At 47.2% G+C, this 22330-nt stretch overlaps 1 non-coding gene across 1 annotated transcript; it reads right to left on the bottom strand.

Annotated features, from left to right (window-relative positions):
* Positions 1–1719: 1719 nt before the first annotated feature.
* Positions 1720–1826, bottom strand: LOC128117277 (U6 spliceosomal RNA). Its single transcript, XR_008220760.1, has one exon. It is a non-coding gene; the product is annotated as a U6 spliceosomal RNA (small nuclear RNA).
* Between the last annotated feature and the right edge of the window lie 20504 nt (positions 1827–22330).

The raw sequence follows: 22330 nt of genomic DNA, 5'->3' as shown, positions 1-22330 counted from the left end.
TCACAGAGATCCGCCTGCCTCTGCCTCCCGAGTGCTGGGGTTAAAGGCGTGCGCCACCACCGCCCGGCAGCGCCACTCCTTTATAAGTTGCATTTCTCTGTGTAGACAATGAACCACTTTAGGAGGGCAGTCAAGGTTAAAATCATCTTAACTCATTTTCCGCAAGTCCCTTTCCCTTTCTGAGCTCAGATCTTGAGGAGACTGTTGTAGAGGAGACGAGCCAGCCTCTCTGGATTGCTTAGCCTTTCTGTCTCAGTGTGTCTTCCTATCACTAGCCCATCATCTGTTGCATGCCGCCTGAAGTCTGGCGTGTTTTCTCACCAGGCTACATCTCGGGGCTGGGTGCTGGCTACTTTCACATTCCACAGTAACATCTGCCTGCAATATCCTTCCCACCCAACATCCAGTAAGCAGTTTAACCGAGATTCAGCCTTTCTTGGTAAGAATCCCCATGGCTGTACACAACAGATGTTTTCCGCACTTATCTTTACCTGTGTGTTCAGTGTCCAGGGAGCAGTGGTGGTGAGGGAGGTGGGTCAGCAGAACTGTCCCCAGGAGCATGGTAACACAGAGCCCGACAGCCTTTCCATCCTCTGTAAGCCCCACAATTGTATATTCTGAATGCCTCACACGGTTCGAAGTGCTGCAGTCAAGTTCTTAGAATACATTATATATAGTTTCTTCCTTTTTAACATACTGGGCAGTGAAGTCTTCTGATTCAATTTGTATTCATCTATACTTTGCAGCGAGACTTAATGTAAAATAACCTATTAAATACAACTCTTGAATTACTCCAATTTGGGAAAAATAGAAGTGAAATACAGAGGGCAGCTTCCGAGGGCAAGACATCGATTTGAGTTCATGCTAAGTCCCCCGGTCCTGTGGGCCTCTGGGAACTAATACACTCCTCTGTTGCTCATGCTAGGCCGCAGCCCTGTGCTCCTGAGTGCAAAGGTGTTCTTAGCTTATTCACTTCTCTGTCCTTGGTATTTACGGTGATGCCCCTTCATTCTGGGTGAAGCTCCTTCATTCTGAGAAGGAGCCGAGCACTGGCCGTGATCTCTCTGGAACCTGCCCATCAACAGACACCTTCTTTTCCTTTCAGTCTGGTAGTAAAATGTTTGAAAAAACATGGACCCTGGTGGATAGTTTTAAGCCGAAGAATAACAAGAAGTGAAAACGTTCCATTTTCTGTCTCCTTAGAGACTTACTGTGTGATCCAGTTGTTTTAAGTATTGAAATCTCAGTTCATCCAACACGTCTTTGGTGAAAGTTCAGTGCCACCCAAAAGAGCCCAGACCAAACACAGGTTTGAGGTCACCTGTGCATTGTGACCCCTTACATAGCTCCACTGACAAGTGATGATTTGGGCCTCCTCAGGATTTCTGGGTGTCTAAGAAACTATTGTAGGATCTTTGGAATAATGTTTAGAAAAAATCCTAGGTCTTCTGTTGACTGGCTGTTTTGTTGAGCCATTCCCTTAGACTGCAAAGGATGATTATCCCTCGGATTTATTTTTCAGTAAGACATTGCAGAGCAGTGGCCTTTTCATTGGAGTAACCTTATTAAATTCACAACAGCATTAAACACCCAGAGCAGGGAAGAGGGACCTTCATCTATGAAACCTTCCAGACACATCCTCTTTCTTGTGTGCAACCAGATTGCTCAGATGTTTGAGAGGAAATGATGTCTTGGAGCTTATGTTTTTGTTTTCTTTTACTATGGAACGAACGCTTCAGGAATTTGCATGTCATCCTTGTGCAGGGGCCATGCTAATCTTCTCTGTATCGTTCCAATTTTAGTATATGTGCTGCTGAACCGACCACAGCTTTTATTTGGGGCGGGGGGGGGGGGGGGAGCATTCACTGTGATGGTTGTGGACTTTCACAGTCTGAGTCTGATTCCCCTCCTTGGTGAACCGGGGCAAGACCAGCAGAAGAAATTGGTACTCTTACTTCAGATTTCAAAATTGTGGGACACACACACACACACACACACACACACACACACACACACACACTTGCCATTTTAAGCTGAATTTGTTACATAGCGATAGCTAACCAAAGCAAAAGTCGGGAGTTGGATGTAGGCAACTGTCATAACAAAACTTTTACTCTTGGCTTTGGAACTGGGTAGTGAGTGGAACTGGAGGCACCTCAGGGGGACCCCCAGTGAAGGCTGAAAGTGCTGGGAGGAAGTGGTACCCGAATCTGGAGGGGAGACAACCTATGCTGTGTGGCGGTTGGAAGTTTGGCAATACGTTGATGGCAGAAGACAGAAAAGACGTCCAAAGAACTTGGTAGCCTCAGAAACTGTTTCCAGAATGTTGCAAGTGCTAGCTGCCTGCTTTTGGCTACATATGACTCAGAGAAAAAGCTGGAAAGCAAAAGCATCAGAGCAGAAAAGCTTTCCGACTTGGGTCTTGAACAGATTTCGTAAATAAACCTGCCTGTCATCCAGTCTGCAGAGTTTGCAAATCTGCAGTTTGCAAATTTGCTTGGGGTGGGGGTGGGGTGCGGCGCAAATCCAAAGCGCAGGGAAAATGGGATCGGTTCTGAAGTCAGGGCTATGAGATCTACTGAGAGTGGACCTCAGTCAAGCCTCTACACACACGTGCTTCTAAGAATATAAGGGCATCTTCCCACAGTGCTAACACCCCTGCATATGGAGAGGCTTATTGCAAATAAAATCTGACGGCTCTTTTCTAATGGAAAGGAGCCTGGCAAGCATCATAAGAATCTCACATGCATTTGCTGAGTTAAAATCATATTAGCAAAACAGAGTCAGCCAGGCCTGGTGACACAGGCCTGTAATTCCAGCTTCTGGGGAGGCCGAGGAAGGAAGATCGCAAGTTCAAGGTCTGCCTGGGTTACAGAGGGAGCTAAGTCAGCAGGGGCAGTTTAGCAAGACTTGTCTGGAGAATAAAAAGTAAAAAGAGTGTTGAGGACATAGCTCTGTGGCAGAGCTTATGTCTGGTACTCATGAGGCCCTGGTTCGATTCTTAGTAGTGAGAGAGAGAGAGAGAGAGAGAGAGAGAGAGAGAGAGAGAGAGAGAGAGAGAGAGAGAAACACCAGAGCAGAGCTGGACAAAAAAGGACAGACATTAGAAATGGCAAGAGGCCTCTAGGCTCAACATGCAGGAACCAGAATGGGAAATCTATCTAGATATAGAAATAAGCTGTTTGTTTTCCTAAAAGAAGGATTATCTGGAAGCCAGTGTCAGGAATGGTGGAGAAGCACCCCCAGGGACCACGGCTGTCCTTAGAGCAGATGGGATGGGGTGACAGGCACCAGGCTGGGTTTCAAAATGGCTGTCCACCAGCATTCACTGCATGTGCTCTCTCTCTCCCTCCCCCCTCTCTCCCCCTTTTTCCCTGTGTGTGTGTCTAAGTGTGCAGGTGCTAGTGTGTATGTGTGTGCACAACATCCAGAGGACAATCTGAGGTGTTATTCTTCACAAGCTCTTCCCTTCGTTTTTTGAGACAGGGTCTCTGACTGGCCTGGAATTTGCCAGGCCAGCGAGCCCCGGGGACCTGGCTGTCTCCACTTCCCCAGCTCCGGAAACCAAGCATATGCCGTCACACCCGGCATGTTTTATGTGGATTCTAGGAATCGAACTCAGGGTTCTTATGCTTGCAAGGCAAGAACTTTCCTGACTAAACTAGTTCCCTGGCCCAGCCCTCCTTCAGGATGAGAGTCTCTAAGCTTGTTTGTGCTGTTCAGGGAGGCACAGTTTGCTGCTTCAGATCCTGAGACACCCCATCCACACCAGGATCTGATTAGATGACAAGGTCTAAACCTTGGGGTTGAGACTGCTGCAGAAAAGGATTCAATTCTCTTAGGTCTCAGGAGGCTAAGGACATTTTATATGTGGAGAGCTGGGAGCCAGTAGAGGCCGGAGAGGCAACAGCTACAGCTTGGTTTATTGATGGTCCAACAAACAGCACCTCCTGTTAGCTATGCCTTTGTGTGCGCTCCTTCCAGGAATCAGTCTAGGTTCATAGATCCCTTTCTCTGGAGGAGTTCGGCAGAAGGTGCACCAGGTCAGCTCAGGGGCCTTAAGAGGCGCTGGAAAGCTCTGCCCTGGTGCTTTGAGAACCTTAGCTGCCACACAAAAAGGTCATTGCTGCCGGGCCAGCTTCTCAGAAGGCTGAGGCAGGAAGATATGGCCTACCTAGGAACTTAGTAAGAGCCTGTCTGAAAACAAAGAGGAAAAGGAAGGTGGGCATAGAGCTTATTGGTAGATGCCTAGCCAGCAGGTGTGACCCAAAGTTGTCTCTCTCCTTCCTTCTCTCTCTCCCTCCCTCCCTCCTTCTTTCTCTCCCCTTCCTCCCTCCCTGCCCCCCTTCTCATAATAATAATAATATGACAGTAATAAGCTATAAGGGTAACTCTTGCTGGAAGAACCTTGTGAAGAGGCCTATATAAAGCCTTCCCTTCCCCGCATCTGAACCTGAGCTCTGCCCCAAGCCAGCCCATGGTGAATCCGCTAGTGATGTGCTGAAGGAAACAGCCTAGCCCACCAGCCACCAAGCAAGCCTGGCAGAAGCCTTGTCCAGCTAAGGGTGACTCTCACAGAGTGAGCAAATGCAAATGGGTCCTTTAGGCCGTTAAGTCTGGGGATGTTTGGTTATATAATATAGATAAATAAATACATTGACTCAACAGTAGAGCAGATAACAAACCAGTTATAATAATACTTCTGAGGAATAAGAATGTGTGTGTGTGTTGGAAATGCCTGATGGGTTTGATTGAAATTAACTGACTAAACACAGTCACAACCTGAACATAATCATAGCTGAAGAGGCAGACGGTGGAAATGGAGCAGGCTCATCATGCCCAGCTATTTTTAGCATCTGCTTGGGATTTGCAGTGGGATCAGGAAGAGAATAAACAAAAAAACACCAAGGTCTAGTAGAGTTGAGATATTTGTTCATGTATCTTAGTGATAGAAACTTGGCGTCACCTCTTTCCTGAAGGAAGAAAAGTAAGTTTGCACTGCTGTGACATGTCCCTGCTGTCCCTCCAGCTCCCGTTCCCCACCTTCCAGTCACACAGAGAAACCACCACAGCTCTTCAGATCAGCCAAGTTCTAACACTGCTTTCTTAAAAATTCTTGGCCAATTTCATAATCCATGTAATGAATTTTGGTTATGCTTACTCCCCATTACTTTCTCTCATCCCCACTCCTGACGAAACTTCTTCCCAACAGTCTTCCTATTCTGATGGTGTTTGTGTCCGTCCCAGTGAGTTGAGTTAAGGTGGCTGTGTGAGCATGGGTGAGAAGTTCTTTACTGGAGCACGGGCAGTTTACCAGTGACCACACCACCGGAGACAGCGCCACCCCTTAGGGACTAGTGAGACAGTTCAGCTGCTAAAGGCCTTTGCTGCCAAGCTTGACAGCCTGAGTTTGATCCCCGGAGACAACAAGGTAGGAGAAAAGTGACTTGCAGATTGTCCTGTGAGCTCCAAAGATGCGCTGTGGCATTCCTGTGTGTGTGCACACACAGTACATAAAAAAAAAATAATAACAAAACAACAACAATAATAATAATAAGGATGTTCCACCTCTTCTCCCTGCCTGATGCTATTAACTGTCACTAGTTCCTCAGGAGGGGTGGGGACTCTTGGCCTCCTTCCCTTCCATGATGAAATTTTGACAGACCCAATTCTCTCATTGATTTTTTTTCCCACCCCAGATTATCTTTCTGCTTGCATCCCCCATTTCCTCCATCCATCACTAACCTTTGACCTCCACCCACCTCCAGCCATGTTCGGGTGTGAGACATGCTGGCACAGCTTCTCTTGGTGGGAGACCTTGCTGATGCTGTCCACGTCTCCAGGTGGTCGGACTGACCAGGCTTTAGAGTATTCCTTGGTGCTCACCTGCATTAACCAGCTCTACAATTACTAGAGAGTTGCTTGCTTGGCTTCTGCTTCTCTTGTGCCCTGTGTTTCTGCTGCAGATACAAACTACTGACAGGACATGCCAACAATACATAGCATCCCTTGTGTGATTGTAACATGGCCGAATATCAGTGCTTTCCAAAGTTGCACCAAGAGCACTCGCCAAAATGTAGATTTGCAAACCTTTCCCCAGGTAGTCTCATCTGGGGGTCTGTGCATATTTAGGCTCTCCTAGATCCCTATGATACAAGCAGTCAGGCAATACCATTTTTACAAAGTTCTAGCTGGAGGGTTTCCTGTCTCCTTTTGCTTCTTACTGCTTAACCCTGGGCTGTTTCCCTCCATTGGAGAAGGAATGGGGAGACCATTCTGTGAAACGCAGATGAAGAAGATATGCTTGGATCCAAAAGGAATATCCTGGAAGTCAAAGATACTGATGGAAGCAGTAACTGTTTGCAGATATTCATCCCTCTTTTCTCCGATTTCTTTTGCTAACAGTAAGAAAAAAAAAAACACATTTCAAATGATGCCGACTGATTTATCCTCAAGACATCCTGTGAGTAGTGTCTCAAAGCTGGGGACATGTGTGCAGCTGGAGACTGATAAGCTACCTGCTTCCTCAGCTGTGCTGTTCTGGGAACTAAGTCTGTAATCATTGAATGCAACAGCTGTTCACTACACAGGTCCTCACAGCCTGGTCCAAAGGCCCAGAGCATCTGAATTGGCAGGAACAATAGCAGTCATCATGTATTTTCTTTGGGGTTGGGTGAAGAGTTAAATATAAGTGAGTGTAAGTGAAGGTACAATAAAGAAACCACCCAAATTTTATTATTGATGTGTGTGTGTGTGTGTGTGTGTGTGTGTGTGTGTGTGTGTGTGTAGAGAGAGAGAGAGAGAGAGAGAGAGAGCTCATCCAGAGGCATCTGGAAGAGTCCAGAGCAGACTGGACATAGCCAGGCTAGGGCAGCAAGAAATGGGAAAATCATATGTAGTATAAGGAGGATGAGCAGCTGAGGGAAGGAAAGCCCATGAGCTAGAGCTGCCTGGGTAGAGGAGGAGGTGAGAAGGGCCAGGGTGCTAGTGTGGGCTTTTAAATGTATGATGGATACTTGTGATTGGGGACTGAAGGAGCCTGGAGACCAGCATGGGCTTTGATATGCTGATAGGCATCACAGCTGTACATGTCAGTACATCACACATGGACATGTCAGTAGTCACATGTCCCTTCTGCCAGAGGCAGGGAAATTACTCATTTTGGTAGAGGGCAACCCATTCCACAAGTTGTTAAGGAATGCTTTTTTTTTTTTTTTTTTTTTGTCTAATTACCAGAAATCCTTCTACAGTCCAGCTTGAGTAGACCCTAGACTTAATTTAGGACCAAGTCACCAGGCCTGTCCTTTTTAGGGGGGAAATGGGTGCCCTTTGGATCTGACTTTCTAGCCTTTTGTTGATGATAGGGGTGTGTAGAATTTGATGGCTTCAGACCTGGGCAGGGTCCCCATGGACCCAGAAAGGCTGGAATGCTGGTCAAAGGCCAGAAGGCGGAGGGGATTCAGATAGGTGATGGTGTGAGACTTGAGGAAGTTTGGGTAGAAGCATCAGGTTTACTGACCATTGGGTAATTTCGACAATTTTCTCCTGAAAGAACTTGAAGAGACGAGATGATAATTATTACAAGAGATATGGAAATCAGTGGGCCAAGGAGATGTAAGAGCTTGGGCCCGTGAGGGACCTGACGATATCCTTGGAGTTAGCCCCTGGAGGCCACAGTTCGCAGGCCAGTTTTCTTTCACCTGGCTGCAGTGGCTCATCTCAGCTTTCATCAAGCCCAGGTCCTGCTGGTTTTGCAGGACCACTGAGGCTAGGGAGATGAGCCCACTTTGGAGCAGTTGCAGGTCACAGTCGATTCCTGGACGGTGTCCGTCAGCTGAGTGGAAATCTGCTGGGGACAGATATAGACTAGGGACAGAAGGTGTTACCATGACCACTGTCTGTCACCTGCACTGAAATCCTCATTGTAGAAAAAGCAGTTAACAATTGTCTGTAAATGCTGGAGTCGACCAAGGCCTTTAAGCCACAGTCAAACAAAGCCTGAAAAGTCATCAACGTAATAGAAGCATAAACATTCATCTGTAATAAGACAAATTTCTTGGCAGGGAAGAGAACAGAGGTCGGGAAGAGCTTGAGGACCCAGAAGGTGGTCTGGAACAAAGCGTGAACATTCTCTCCTCTCTGTCCAGAGGGCTGAACATGTACAGATTGGACAGAGGTGTTTTCAGCACAAATCGAAGCACTTTTAAGCTTATATTTAGAAAACAACCAAAGGAAAGTTAAAAATGTTGGGCTTATGACTATAGTAATTTTACTTATTTTTAAAAAAGTTTTAGTAGCCAGTGTTTTTGTTACCAAGATCAGATCAATGCATCAGAACTCCATCAAGTGAGCTTTGACGTTTTAGCTGGGAACATCTAATCATTGGCCATGGCCATAGGGGTTTGGTTACCCAGAACAGTCCTTGAGAAGCATTTTTTTTTTAAATAAAGAAATAGTAAAAGCAAGTTTTAGTCAATAACATGGTAGCTTGAGAATGTTTTTGGTAGCTTGAGATTGTTTTTTTTTTTTTTGCTGGGTGGTAGTGGCGCACGCCCTTAATCCCAGCACTTGGGAGGCAGAGGCAGGCAGATCTCTGTGAGTTCAAGGCCAGCCTGCTCTACAGAGTGAGAGCCAGGACAGGCACAAAACTACACAGAGAAATCCTGTCTCAAAAAAAACAAACAACACCGAGAGAGAGAGAGAGAGAGAGAGAGAGAGAGAGAGAGAGAGAGAGAGAGAGAGTGAGTTTTGTTTTTTTTTCATTGAAACCTGTTTTGTGAATTTACCCTTTGCATCCAGAGGCCTGTTAGCAAGGTAAACCTGGCTGTGAGCTTGCCTTTCTCAGGAGAGACTTAGCTCTAGGAAAAGTGAGGCCTGATTTTTACAGATGAAATCAATCCAGGCTGCAGGTAATCGTGCCTTAGCCTCAGAGCCTTTTTCCATTAAAAAAAAAAAGTTTTTTAAAAATTTGTATAAAATTCTAAACTATCAAGACTTTCTGTTATAGATTTTTATAGATAAATTTTTTTTTATTAAACCACACCCAACGAACTTACAAATCCTGAGATTAAGAGAGTTTACACAATGGTCTTACAAATCCTGAGATAAAGTTTATACTGTACAAAAGTTTAGAAATATAAGAGAGGGTATTTGGAGAGTTAAACATCTGTGACCACACTTTGTCATTTTTAAGGACAGTGAACAAAACCAAGAAAAGGAGGACATAGGCAGCCGTGAACCCTATTGGGAACAGTTTACTTTTTAGTTGTTTTTGAGCATATAATGTCATTTTCCGGGATGTTTTGTTTTCCTTCTCTCTGTCACAGAGTCCGGTGGACAACCTGACCCGGGACAGAGACTTTGGAGGAAACCTCAACAAGTGTGCTCGGGTCTGGGGCGGGAAGGCCAAACTCTAGCTCCAGCGTCAGCCCTTTCAATAAAGTAGAACCATGTATAACAATTTTTTTTTTTTTTTTTTTTTTTTTTGTTTTTCGAGACAGGGTTTCTCTGTGTAGCTTTGCGCCTTTCCTGGAACTCACTTGGTAGTCCAGGCTGGCCTCGAACTCACAGAGATCCACCTGCCTCTGCCTCCCGAGTGCTGGGATTAAAGGCGTGCGCCACCACCGCCCGGCCACAATTTTTAATAGTATACACATCCAAAAGACCTTTGAATATCTGTAAAACCGAGTTTACTGATCAGAGGGAGAGACTAGAGTGAGCAGGGAGCAGAGAAGGCTTAGAGAGAAGAGATTTTCAAGAGAGAGGAGCAGACTGGGACCCACATAAAGAGAGAACTGACTCCTGCGGGTGGTCAACTTGACACAAGCTAGAGTCACTGGAGAGGAGGGAGCCTTGGTTGAGAAAATGCCTCCATAAAATTGGGCTGTAGGCAAGCCTGTAAGGCATTTCATTAATTGGTGATTGATGGGGGAGGGCCACCCTTGGGCTGGCAGTCTTGGGTTCTATATGAAAGCAGGCTGAGCAAGCCATGGGGAGCAAGCCAGTAAGCAGCACCCCTCCATGGCCTCTGCATTAGCTCCAGCTTCCAGGTTCCTCCCCAGTTTGAGTTCCTATCCTGACTTCCTTCAGTGATGAACAGTGGTGTGGAAGTGTAGGCCAAATAACTCCTTTCCTCTCCGAGTTGCTTTTGGTCATGGTGTTTCATCACAGCAATAGAAACTCTAACTACGACAACCCTTATGTGGGTTCTGGAAATCAACTGAACCCTCTCACCAGGCCTTCAGACTTCTTTACAATAATACCAGGACCCAGTATAAAAACCAAAATGATCAAGTCTGATTTTCAAAAAGAGGGAGCCTGGGGGAGAAAATCACAGCAAGATGTCTCCTTCTGTATTAGGCAGTCTCTAGAAGACAGAACCTACAAAGGGTGTGTACGATGGGAGACGTACCAGACTGGTTTATCCGCCATGTGCTGGGTAAGCCCACAGTGGCTCTGAGTAAGCTGGAGAGGCTGAGCATCGAGTAGCTGCTCAGTGCATGAAGCTGGATGCCTTAGCAGTCCCAATCTGGTGTTGAAGGCCTGGAAGATTCCTGGAGAGTCTTGATTCCTAAAACAGTTAGAAGGCTTGAAGGAGCTAGAGTCTGAGGATGGTGGCAGCGGCGGCAGCAGCAGCAGCAGCGATGGCAGCAGCAGAAACAACAACAGATGCACCCGTCAACAAGAGGTGAAGACAGGCAGGCATCAATGCTTTTCCCTTAGACCTTTTGAAAAGGAAATGTTTAAGCTTATTTGTGGTGTGTGTGTGTGTGTGTGTGTGTGTGTGTGTGTGTGTGTGTGTGTGTGTGTGTGTGGTGTGTGCATGTGTGGGCATGCACAGCAGGCATATGGAGGTCAGAAGACAGCTCTGCGGAGTCAGTTCTTCCCTTCCACTCTCTTGTTGGCTCTGGGAATCCACGGAACCATCCCACTGAGCCACCTCACCAGCCTTCAGACCTCTGTCTGGTAACACCACCACCGACAGCCGCCCTCGCCAGCAGACGGTGAAGCGGGCAGTGAAGCCACACTGCTCTCCCCTCAGACCTCTCTCTGTTGGAAGGTGTCAGCCATGCTGAGCTGGAGGCCTCCCTCAGTCGATCTGGAAATGCCCCCCTCTCTAAGTCACAGATTCCAAACACTGATAATCGAAACTGACCATCCCCATTTTTTTTTTTACTTGTCCAGGCAATCCTGAAGCTCTCCATTCCTCCAGCAATTGTAGATTTTTTAAAAATCATCTTTAATGCTGATAAAAGGGCTGAATTACGGTGCTGTGGGTGGGCATAGGACAGATGATCTACTCTCTGCCCTATGCTCACCAAGTCCCATTCTCCTAACTTGGGGGAAATGCTTAAGACAACTGAAGATTCTTCTCAGTCTACTTTAAAGATTTGAAAAACCTCCAGAAACCCCAGGAGACCCACACCACCACCGAAGAGTCTTTTCCCAGAAAACGGCAACAGACAACAGGCAGGAAACAGGGGCGTGTTCTCATTTGAGAGCCTGCTGGTTTTGTGAAATAGACAGGTTCCCACCTGTTTTCTTGACTCCGGAAGTGAAGAAGACCACAGGGGGACAGTGGCTGAAGCAGTGGCCCGAGCAGTTAAGAGAGCAGGTTGCTGTGGCAGAGAGCCCTGGGCACAGCAGGAACTGAATTTACCCTTAGCTTTGCCTGTGACTTTCCAGACTGTAGGGCAAGTGCTCAACCTGCATGACCCTGAACTTGTATATTAAAGTTACTCCAGGAATACGGATGCTATATCTGTGGAGACGGGGAGCAGATACAAACAGCTGTGAAGGGCTGTACCACATATTAGCCATTTCCCTTGTCACTATGACCATATACCTGACAGGGTGACCTGAAGGAGAAAGGGTTTATTTGGGTCATGGCTTGAGAGGATATAGCCCATCACTGTCGGGAGTTAGGGCCACAGAAGCTGGGGATTCTCAGGGGCTGGGATTCCTCATCTCCACGGAATGAGAAATGGAGCTGGGCTGTACAGCTCAAGGCCTGTCTCCAGTGTCCAGACTCCTCTGGCAAAGCTCTACCTCCTCCAGCCTCTGCAGCCTCCCAGAACAGCGCCACTAGCTGGGAACTGGGTGTTCAAACACATGTCTACGGGGGATGCTTCCTGAGTGGGCTGGTCCAAAGCTGGGATGCACCTTCCATCCACACAGGCCCTTCTGTGGCTTTTCGACAGCATTTTGAATCTGATGTGGTTGCATACAGTCTTCTGTTCACAGTCCTTGGTGGAACTGTTCACGGTCACTAGAAATGCCAGGGGTGAACCCAAACCTCACTGGTGTCACTGAGGCTTCACACCCCCTTACTAAACTCATGGAGTACATTCCACAGTGATACACAGAGCGGCTGGGTTGTCACATAGACCAACATTTTATTAACAGTTAGATATTTATTATATTATACTTTAATCAAACAGTTTCGCTTGAATGAAGTCTAAAAATTGACTCAATGAAAAATGTATGGGGTTTACAGCAATGCCCAGGGAACAGAATCACACCAGTGGTGTCCAATGTGAACAGCTTGGGATACACTGTGAAAAGATAAGCCCAAGACATCTGAAGCAAAACTAGTGGGCTAGATGTGTTCCAGAATAGACTCTGCTGCACATCACCTACACCCCCGGGGTGAAGGAGACGGCCACTCAAATACATCATTTCTTCAGCAAAACATGAATATGAATGTAACGGGGGTGGAGGGAGAGTCTTGTTAATAGACTCATGTGAATTCAGGTCAGGTTTTTCAAGCAGATGAGTTACAAAAAAAAAAAGTACTGCTTTTCAGTTGTTTGTACATTCTGGAATGTAGAAACAGACGTTTTTAACTTGTAGGAAAGTAGGCCAAGAGGAAAAAGCAGCCCAATCCAGAACCTTAGACCCGAGTCATACTTCATAGATTTTTAAAACACTTCCCTTCTCACTGCCTTCTCTCTGAGGTACCTGGCCCTCAGATGAGGAGTCTGAGGAACAGCGAGGCTCAGGGGCTTTGCCAACACCAACCACTCGCTCATAACCAGGGCCCTGACTAGACGCCGGGCCCTTTTCCTTGACTCTTGACCTTCTTACCCATACCACACACCACACAATGAGCCCCTAAGAATCAAGGTGCTAGCAGAGGAATTCTTAAGCATGTTCCCCAAGAGCAAAATATGACCTCCAAGGAAGTGCCTACCAACTCTACAATTTCTACGAAGGCTCAAAGGGAAAGGTGAGAGTGGAGGACATAACGTTGACCTTGCAATGTTGAGTGAGAGATGTATCCATGATGCTCGGATTAGTCTCAGGCATTACATAAAATCCATCCCAAATGTTTACTAAGTTCCAGTGGTATTTCAGAGGAACTACTACCCCAGGGATTCTAACAGTAGGAACTCACTGAGCACCCGATATGCCAAGAACCCCTCCTCATGATACCTTGGAGTGTTCTTATCATTCCCCTCCCCTAGGTGAAGGAATAGGACTTCACAGACACAACAAAGGTCATCTTTCTGGAGAGTGACAAACTAGGAATGGGGTCAACTCTGATGGTGTCTTAGCACCACACTGTGCAGTATCCTGCACAGAGTGATGACAGAGTTTCACACTGCCCTTGGGATGGATGCTTTTTCCACTAACTCAGCTGTTGCTGAGTGAAAACACATAGTCCTTGAATGTGGCATGACTCATGTTCCAGAGTCCCAAGTGCAAGTTGCTTCATCCACCTCTATTTTGGTGCTGCAGTCCCTAGGAGGAGGAAACACAGGAGGGAGTTTGCTCGTTGTATGGAGGAAGCCACAGTAGATGCATGAGGTTGAGATGCAAAAGAAAGGGGGGGCTTGGGAGAGGGTTGGAGGCAAAGATTCAAACGTGAAGAGCCTCACTGTTCTCCCTGGGAAGATTAGAATCTGTTGCCTAGACAACAGAGAGTCAAACAATGCTTTTGCATAAGATGGCATCATGGATGCATTTCCATGTCTGTTGTCTCATTTGTCTTGGAAATCAAGAACTACTTCCTGGGGCAGGTATCAGCTAAACCATGACAGAAGACTGGTAGGATGTCACTACTAGAGACTGTTGACTTTCAGGGCAGGATATGGCAGCCAGGAATAAGCATATGTGTGCCGGGATTCAGGTCTACGACCCTTACAGTGAGCAGCCGCTGTATGCACTGTACTCGAACACGCCTTGTTTCTTTTAATGTTGTCAGAAGCCCTTTAAGGAAAATCATAGCTCCTAAAATATAGAGATGGGATTCAGATCTGTGCTTATTGGATCCCAAAGCCTCTTCTATCCCACAAGTCACCTCTCCTTATGAGTTCCATCTTGGCAGAGGCTGAAATAGAAAGCTGAAATTGGAGGAGTGTGTGTGTGTGTGTGTGTGTGTGTGTGTGTGTGTGTGTGTGTGGTATGTTTGTATGGGGGGAGGTGTGTGTGCATGTGCACATGTGTGTATGTGTGTGTGGAGGCCAGAGTTCAACATTATTCTTCAGAAGTCTATCTTTTGTTGTTGTTGTTGTTTGTTTTTGTTTTTGTTTTTGTTTTGTTTTGAGACAGAGTCCCTTGCATTCCTGGAACTCACTGATTTGCCTGGGCTGACTGGCCAGTGAGCCCTGGGGATCCTCCTGTCTCTGCCTCCCAGTGCTGGATTACAAGCACATGCCACCATGCATCGCACAGCAAGCCCTTTACCTCCTCTGTTATTTCTCCAGCCCCAGAATTGTGTTTTAAAGAGCCTCGACACTTTGCGGTGGATTTGGACTTGCTTTCCAGAACCATTGCTTTCAATCAGTCTCCCTGTAGCCCCAGGAGAGCTGCAGTGGTGGACATAAGATGATTGGACAAAGGCATGCTGCTCTCACTGGTGGCACTGAGCTCAGGGTTTGTTTTTTGGGGCTGCTCTTCTATTCTTCCTGTGCTTCTCTTACTTCATTTTCCTGAGTCAGTGGCTTCCACGAGAAATCAGAAGTCAGGAGAAAGAATTCTGTGAGCAGGCCTCACCACAGTTAGGGCTGTTCACAGTGTATCTTCAAGGACTGGGAGACACTGCAGAGAATTGGCTGAGACGTGGAGTTCCAGCTGGATCTGCTTGGCTGGCCTGTGGGATGTAACCACTCCTTAATCCCTACCATCCCTCTGTGCCTGCACAGTATGTCTCTTGGAATCCCGGGACTGTTGTTTGGGATTTCTGGGCCCAGGAAAGGTGCTGCAGGAAAGGAAGAGGTTATAGAGCTCAGAACATCTTACACCATCCTTACTGCATAGACCCCTTCCTGCAGGTTTTGACAATGGAGTGAGGAGACGTTACTGGACCATTGGAATCCAGAATTTTATTTATAACTACTGAGTAGCCCTGTGACCTTCAGACAACCACTACTCAACTCTGTTGGCTTTAGATTTCCCTCCAGAAAACAGAGATAATAAATGTTACCTTCTTGTATTATTTTAAAGATCAGATGATCTTACGCAGACTGTGAGCATCAAACAACGTCTCTCAGTCACCCCACTTGTCCACAGGAAGTAGACTACAGTTCTGAGGAGCAAGCAGGGCTACCAACCTCCTTGTTGGTCCCTGAACACAAGTGGGGCAGAATATAACCTAAGGTGTGTACTTTGAAGTCTCCTGTGTCTCTGAAAGTAAATGCCTGTTTTCTCTTTTCCCTTAACATCCTCTCGTCTGTCTCCATGTGGTGAACGTAAGGACTTTTCATTGTTCGCAAGGTAAAGGAGGGAAAACTATCTAGACATGTTCAGCATCTTGCAGCATGCTTCATCGCTGAGCTAAAATGTCAGATCCTCCCTGTCTCTGCAACTCTGAGTTAGAGGTTTTGTTAGAAAGCAATCTGTGGCCGGGCGGTGGTGGCGCACGCCTTTAATCCCAGCACTCGGGAGGCAGAGCCAGGCGGATCTCTGTGAGTTCGAGGCCAGCCTGGGCTACCAAGTGAGTTCCAGGACAGGCGCAAAGCTACACAGAGAAACCCTGTCTCGAAAAACCAAAAAAAAAAAAAAAAAAAAAAAAAAAAAAGAAAGCAATCTGTGAAGGGCTTTGGCATTAAATAAGGGAGCAAACCACTGTCCCCTTCAGAGTGGCACTGGGCAGTCCAGCAGGGTGCCAGCGTTGCTGCCTCTGGGGATTCAAGCCTGCCACCTGCCTGTCACTCTGTGTCCGTATAGATTTCCCTCACTCAGGGTTGCCTTCCCACGTAGGAGGTGGGGTCAGGGTAGGGTTTGGATTCCTGAGGTCATCCATCAGAGATGTCCCGTGACAGTGTGGTTGGATGGACAGAGCTGTGAGTGGGGGGTGCTGGAGGCACCATCTCAGATCTTTAGCAGCTCTTAGAAGCGGGAAAGACTGAAGCAGACACGACCTTCATGGTTCCCTGGTACTCGGAGGTAACGCTTTAGGAAGTCAACTCAGGAGAAGCCATACAACTGACTGCTGGAACAATCGTCTCTGGATGAGAAACCAGAGGGCCGCCGCACTTTCCTCCACACTGAAACATCCCCCTGGAGGGAGGGAGAAGGAAGGAGGCTCCTAAGACTCCAGAAGTAAACAAAAAGCCCCAGGAAGCTCAGAAAGTTCACCAGGGTCACAAGGCTCCTTCCCAAGGTGACATGAGCAGTGAGTGGTGCTGAGGAGCGAAGAATTCCTTGACTCTCTGCAAGCTGTGAAGCGAGCTCACGGGATGTAGCTTTGCGAGTCTTCACTTAGGCTGGCGTGGGCTCTGGTAACACCATTCTTTTTCAACTAACTCAAATAAACTCACTGTTTCACCAAACTATACCTGGGTGGAATGGCCTCTGGGTACCCTGTCTTGGACGAAGAGATGTTCATTCATGTCTTGTTCATTCCGTGAAAAGTCACACGAGAGCTAGGAACTCTGAGAAACTACTCCAGGTGCCCAGGCTGTAACACCAGGGGACAAGCAGGAATCTATGGACTCATTGGACACTTATCCATTGATAGTTTATGGGGTGGTTATCGGAACCAAAGACAAGAGGCAGGCTGCAGAAAAGGAAGAGAAAGCCCCGTGTCCTAGCTTTGTTTCTGTTGAGGTGAAATACTGATTGACAGCTACTTAGGGGAGGAAGTTGCAGTCCATCACGGTGGAAAAGTCAAGGTAGGAACTTCAAACAGCTAGTCATGTGACACCCACAATCAAGAGCAGAGAGAAATGCATGTGTGCATGCTCGACTGCTTGCTTGCTTACACTCATCTCCACTCTTACCCAGTGTAGGACCTCTGCCTAGACAGTGATGCCAGCCACAGTCGTCTGGGTCTCCCCACATCAGTGAGTTAGGACAATCTTCCACGGACAGGTCTCCAGGCCAACCCAACGTTGATAATCCCTCAAGGAGACTCTACGGTGATTCTAGGCTGTGACAACTTCATAATCAAGAGCGGGAAAGAGGCTGAGCCTCCAGTGACCACGGAAGAGCACCTGCTGCACCCTAGGCATCACCATCCCTACCCTTGGCTTGGGACATCCTCCCCTTTTATGTTCCATCCTACAAACACCCAGCTGGGCAACCTCCTCATCTAACTAGCTTTGGATTCCAGGACTGATGTCCAGGCACTTGGTGTTTAGGGAAAGACTATCAGGGAGCTTCCATAGGGAGCTAGCTCGGATTGATGGCTGCATTTCTCATTTTAAATCAGTGGTCAATCCCTCTTCTTATAGGAAAGGGTCGGGGTCCAGAGGGCATCACTGAGAATTCCAGGTTCTTATGACTTGGAGTAAAGAAATGGACGGGAAGCACGTCAGTAGTGGTGGAAAGGAAGCTTGTTAAGAAAGAAAAAGGTACTCCTGAGATTGGAGGTGACCCAGAAAGCTTGAAAAAGAGGAAGGAAGGGAGGGAGAAAGGGAGTGAAATACTTAATGACAAGGCTTTAAAAAAAATCAAAACAAAACAAAAAGCATACACACACACACACACACACACACACACACACACACACACACACACACACGGAATCTGCTATGTGTTGGCCAACTGCTCCTTGGCATGCGGCCTGCCCTGGAGTGTGGTTGATGTACCCAGTGGCACTTCGCTGGAGAAAACTGATTCTCCCTTTCCCAGCAGGTATCAGTGGTAAACAGCTTCTCGGTTAGGGGTGGGACTTTGTGTCCATTTCCCCTACAGGGAGTTGGGGGAGGGGAAAGAATATAATCAGAATATACTATATGAAAAAAATTTAAATAAAAACAGATAATCACAGGTAACGTTCAAACATTGGACTGAGGGAAGGATGATAAAAATTCTCAAGTAGCAAAAAATTTTCTCTCCATCTCAGAGACAAATGTGTCAGGCAGGTCATTTTTATTCGGCTTTGCAATTCCAAGAACCCAGAGTGGATGTGATATCAGCTGAGGAGCTGCAGTATTTATATAATATCCAGTAATGTCTTTTTCTCTCCTTGTTTAATCTTGCTCCCTACCCCACACTATAAAGAAAAATACTTCATCTAGAAATGCCAAGGAATCAATCATGTCTCTAAAGGGCAGTTTGGATACTTGGCATGAAGCTGTGAATATCTGAATTGTATGAGACATGGTGTCTGCCAGGGCCACCGGGTATGGGTGTGCAGTGTGTGCGCTGTACAACCCTGGGGTGGACTGTTCATGTTGTCTACGCAGCTGTCTCCCCCTCCCAGGTTGTGTGTACAAAACATGATGTATGGGAGTCCTTGGCATACAGAGAAAACCAACAACATTGTTTAGATAGGAAGGTCTCCAGTGCCTCAGATATGACACATTTTGCCTAGTGGAGGTGGTCCCAGGCCTAGAGCTGAATTTCTTTCTTGGGTGTTCCTGCACACATTCCTGAGAGGAGAGCTCGCCCGGGGAAGGGCCTGGACATGAACGTGTGGGATGGGGAGAAGCTGGGGTGAAGGCTGCTCTTTTCTCGTTTCAGGGACCTACAGTGTTTCTGACAGTGAGGGGCAGGAAGATGTGAGCGCTCACTACCGTCAGTCTTCTCTCCCTACTACGTTCAGTGTGACCTCAGATGTCATCAGCTAGAAACAGTTCCCCAAAGCTGCCCTAAGAATGAGTCCTGTGGTTTGTCTGAGCTGGAGAGGGCAGTGGCTAGATGAGACCGGATGGAATGATTCAGCGGGCTGAATTATGGAGCAGGGGCTTAAGTAGCAAAACGTTATTGTCACACAGGTCTTCTCATAAAGACACCAGGGTCGGGCACTGGGGAGATGGCTCAGTGGGTAAAACACTGGATGCTCAAGCACCCATGTGAAAAACAAACAAAAGAAGCAGCTGTCTGTCATCCCAGTGCTGTGGAGGCAGAGATAGGAGAATCTTCGGGGCTGTGCTAGCCCGCTTGTGAGATCCCCATTCGGTGAGAGACTCTGCCTCAAACTAACATGGATGGAGAAGCAACCGAGGAGGTACCTGGTGCTGATCTCTACCACCCACAGCCACCTCTCCACCACAGAGTGTGTTGGGCCCCAACCTAAGGACCTTGTTTTGACTCTGTCACCTCTTTAAAGGCTCGGTCTCCTGAATAAAGACACGTCATCAGTGATGCACATTGAAATGGTTGCCGGGTCCACTGCCCGTTCTGTGTGGTCCTTGTCGTCTGTGTGTAGTGACGGGAGAAATGTCTGACCAGTGCATCGCTCAACTGCAAGCGCGAGCATGGGGGGCTGTGCCGCTACCACTACCTTCTTCAATCATAGGACCTAGGAGGGGATTCTAACTCCCTCCCAACACCTGACATGTAAACAGAAAGGGGACACCCCCAGGGCTGTTGTCTAGCGGAGAAAGCCCTGGAGAATGGTGTATAGCGGTCGGGATCCCAGGGGCCAAGGGAGCCAAATCTGACTGTTCCCTCTTTGGAAAGGGACCCTGGCAGAGAAGGACAGCTGTACCTGCTACATAAGCATTGCGTCTGAAGCAGTTTAAGTGAAGCCTGGGACGCCGCTGGGATGGTGGTGGAAGCTGGGAGTTGTGGGAGTCTCTTGTCTGGTTCTGCTGCAGCCTTTGGATCACTCAAGAGGGTGAGACAGAGGGCGTGGGTAAAGAGGTCCAGGGGGTGCCTCTCATCTGGGTGTGCAGCTTTCCCAGTGCCATTCTCAAACAATTTCCTTCCACCTGCCTGACACCAATGGATGGCTGAGGAGCTCAGGACTCCAGTCTGTTTCTGAAAGATGGTTTGCTTGTTTCTAAACAAACCCAAGAACAATCACCAAGTAGCTGCTCTTGTTCTTTGAGCTCAGTATCCCAGAAGGCAGCACCTCCTGTATGAAAACTGTGTTGGAAGGTTGTAGAATCTTCAGGAGGTGGAGACTCTCTGGAGGAAGTAGATCACAGAGGGTGGGCCTGAGGTCTTCTAACCAGCCCCATTTCCTGTCTGCTCTCTGCTTCTTGACTGCAGACTCAATATGACCAGCACCCCCCCCCCCCCCCGCCCCCGTCCCGACTCCAGTCCTGCTTCCCTGCCTTCCACCACTATAATGGACCGTATCCCTTTAAAAAATATTTATTTTTAAAGTGTGTGTGTGTGTGTGTGTGTGTGTGCTTGCATGTTGTGTAAGTTCCCTCTGAGATGAAACATTCAGAGAATCTCCTTAAACAGGAAGGCCAACAACTCAAAACAGCTTCAGGAAGTCCCTGAAATTGACCAGACTCACTAGGCCCCTCCCTGACAGAGTAAGCAATAAAAGCAGAGAGTCCCTCACAGACCAAAAGAGCTAAGCTGTGACCTCACAGACCAAAAGAGCTAAGCTGTGAAGGACATTCGAGACCAGACAAACTGACTGGAAGAAGCAGAAAGAAACCAGCCTAGCTGCCTGGAAGGTTTAGAATAAAGTCACTTGGAAAGGACACTCTCCAACCTGTTGAGGTGCCCACAGGCTGTGCAGTGTGCTCTAGGTTTCCTAACTTCTGTGAGCTGTCACCCATGCTGGGGTGGGCCTTGGTGATGCAGCTGTCTGCGAGTCATTTCTGGTCCTGTAAGTAGCTCCCTCAGCCATGTTTCTGTTAGTAACTTCAAAACTCATTGGTTCACCAAGTTGGATATTGGTGTGTTGTGGGTTCCTTATCTGGGGTGAGTAGATGTGTGTGCAGTGGAAAAGGAAAAGTCTTGTCACACAACAGTGCAGGTGCCAGTGGAGACCAGAAGATAGCACCAGATGTTCTGGAGCTAGAGTGACAGGTGGTTGTGAGTCGCCCGACATGGTCGCTAGGAACCGAACTCAGGTCCTTTGCAGTTCATGCTTTTCAATGCTGATCTCTTCAGCTCCATTTCCCTCTTACATTATGAGCCAAGTAGTGTCCTACTTCCTTAAGTTGCTTCGTTGGGCATTTTACCACAGCAATGAGCAACATAATAGTGTAGGTTCATTTACTCCAGGGACGTCAGCCCTTGGTGTGCACCAGAATTCCAAAGGAAACTTTACATGCTGTGGACTGGCCTGAGCCATACCCTGGAAGGTTTCGTTCACATCCAGGTGATTCTCAGATTCAACTGGGTTTGAGAACATGGTACCAGGGGCATGGCAAGATGGCTCAGAGTGTAAAATGCCTGCCACTAAGATGGATGACCTGAGTTTCATTCCTGGGATCCACATGATGGAAGGAAAGAACCGACTCTCACCAAAGTTGTCCCTGATCTCCTCATACACACTGTGACACACACACACACACACACACACACACACACACACACACATACACACACAAACACATAATGAAATGAAAAAAAAATTATTGTTATTTTTAAAGGAACACATTAGATCCCGGGTCTGAATTTCACTTTTAGAGATTATGGTCTCTTCTAAAGCTTATGTCTCCATGGAAACAGCAGAAAATAAATCAATATTTAATTGAGGCCCTGATGACTCATTTGTGATTTATTTCTCATTTACTCTGGGTTAGGTTGACCATTCTCATTTCCATAGTGAAAGTAATCGGGACTAGAAAGTTTGACACTCCCTCAGCACTATTTCCTGAGCACCTGCTGTGTGCCAGATACTTTGGTAGATGCAGGGGACACAGGACCCTGCTCTCATGGAACCTCCATCCCAGTCTAGAAGATGGATGATTAGAGAGCGACTATGAGTTCCTGGATCATTAACCCCTGTTATTTTTAGCACACACTTTCACCTGAAGAACCTTCAGATTTGGGTGATAAATTATAGTTTATCCTACAGACCAAAAATATGATCAAAATAGAGGGTGAGTTAGGCAATCAATAAAACAACCCAAGCATTGTCTTCTAAGAATAACCCGATGTATAAATGTGTACCTCTGACATCTTAGGCATCAAACAACGGTCATTGTCTTGTTTGAGAGTGTCTGTTAGGAGAATGGACTTG

This window comes from Peromyscus californicus, unplaced genomic scaffold, assembly GCF_007827085.1.
Source record: "Peromyscus californicus insignis strain IS unplaced genomic scaffold, ASM782708v3 Scaffold_20__1_contigs__length_68692818, whole genome shotgun sequence".
Classification (NCBI taxonomy): domain Eukaryota; kingdom Metazoa; phylum Chordata; class Mammalia; order Rodentia; family Cricetidae; genus Peromyscus; species Peromyscus californicus.
The sequence above is the reverse complement of the archived record's forward strand: the minus strand, read 5'-3'. Positions and strand labels throughout refer to the sequence as shown.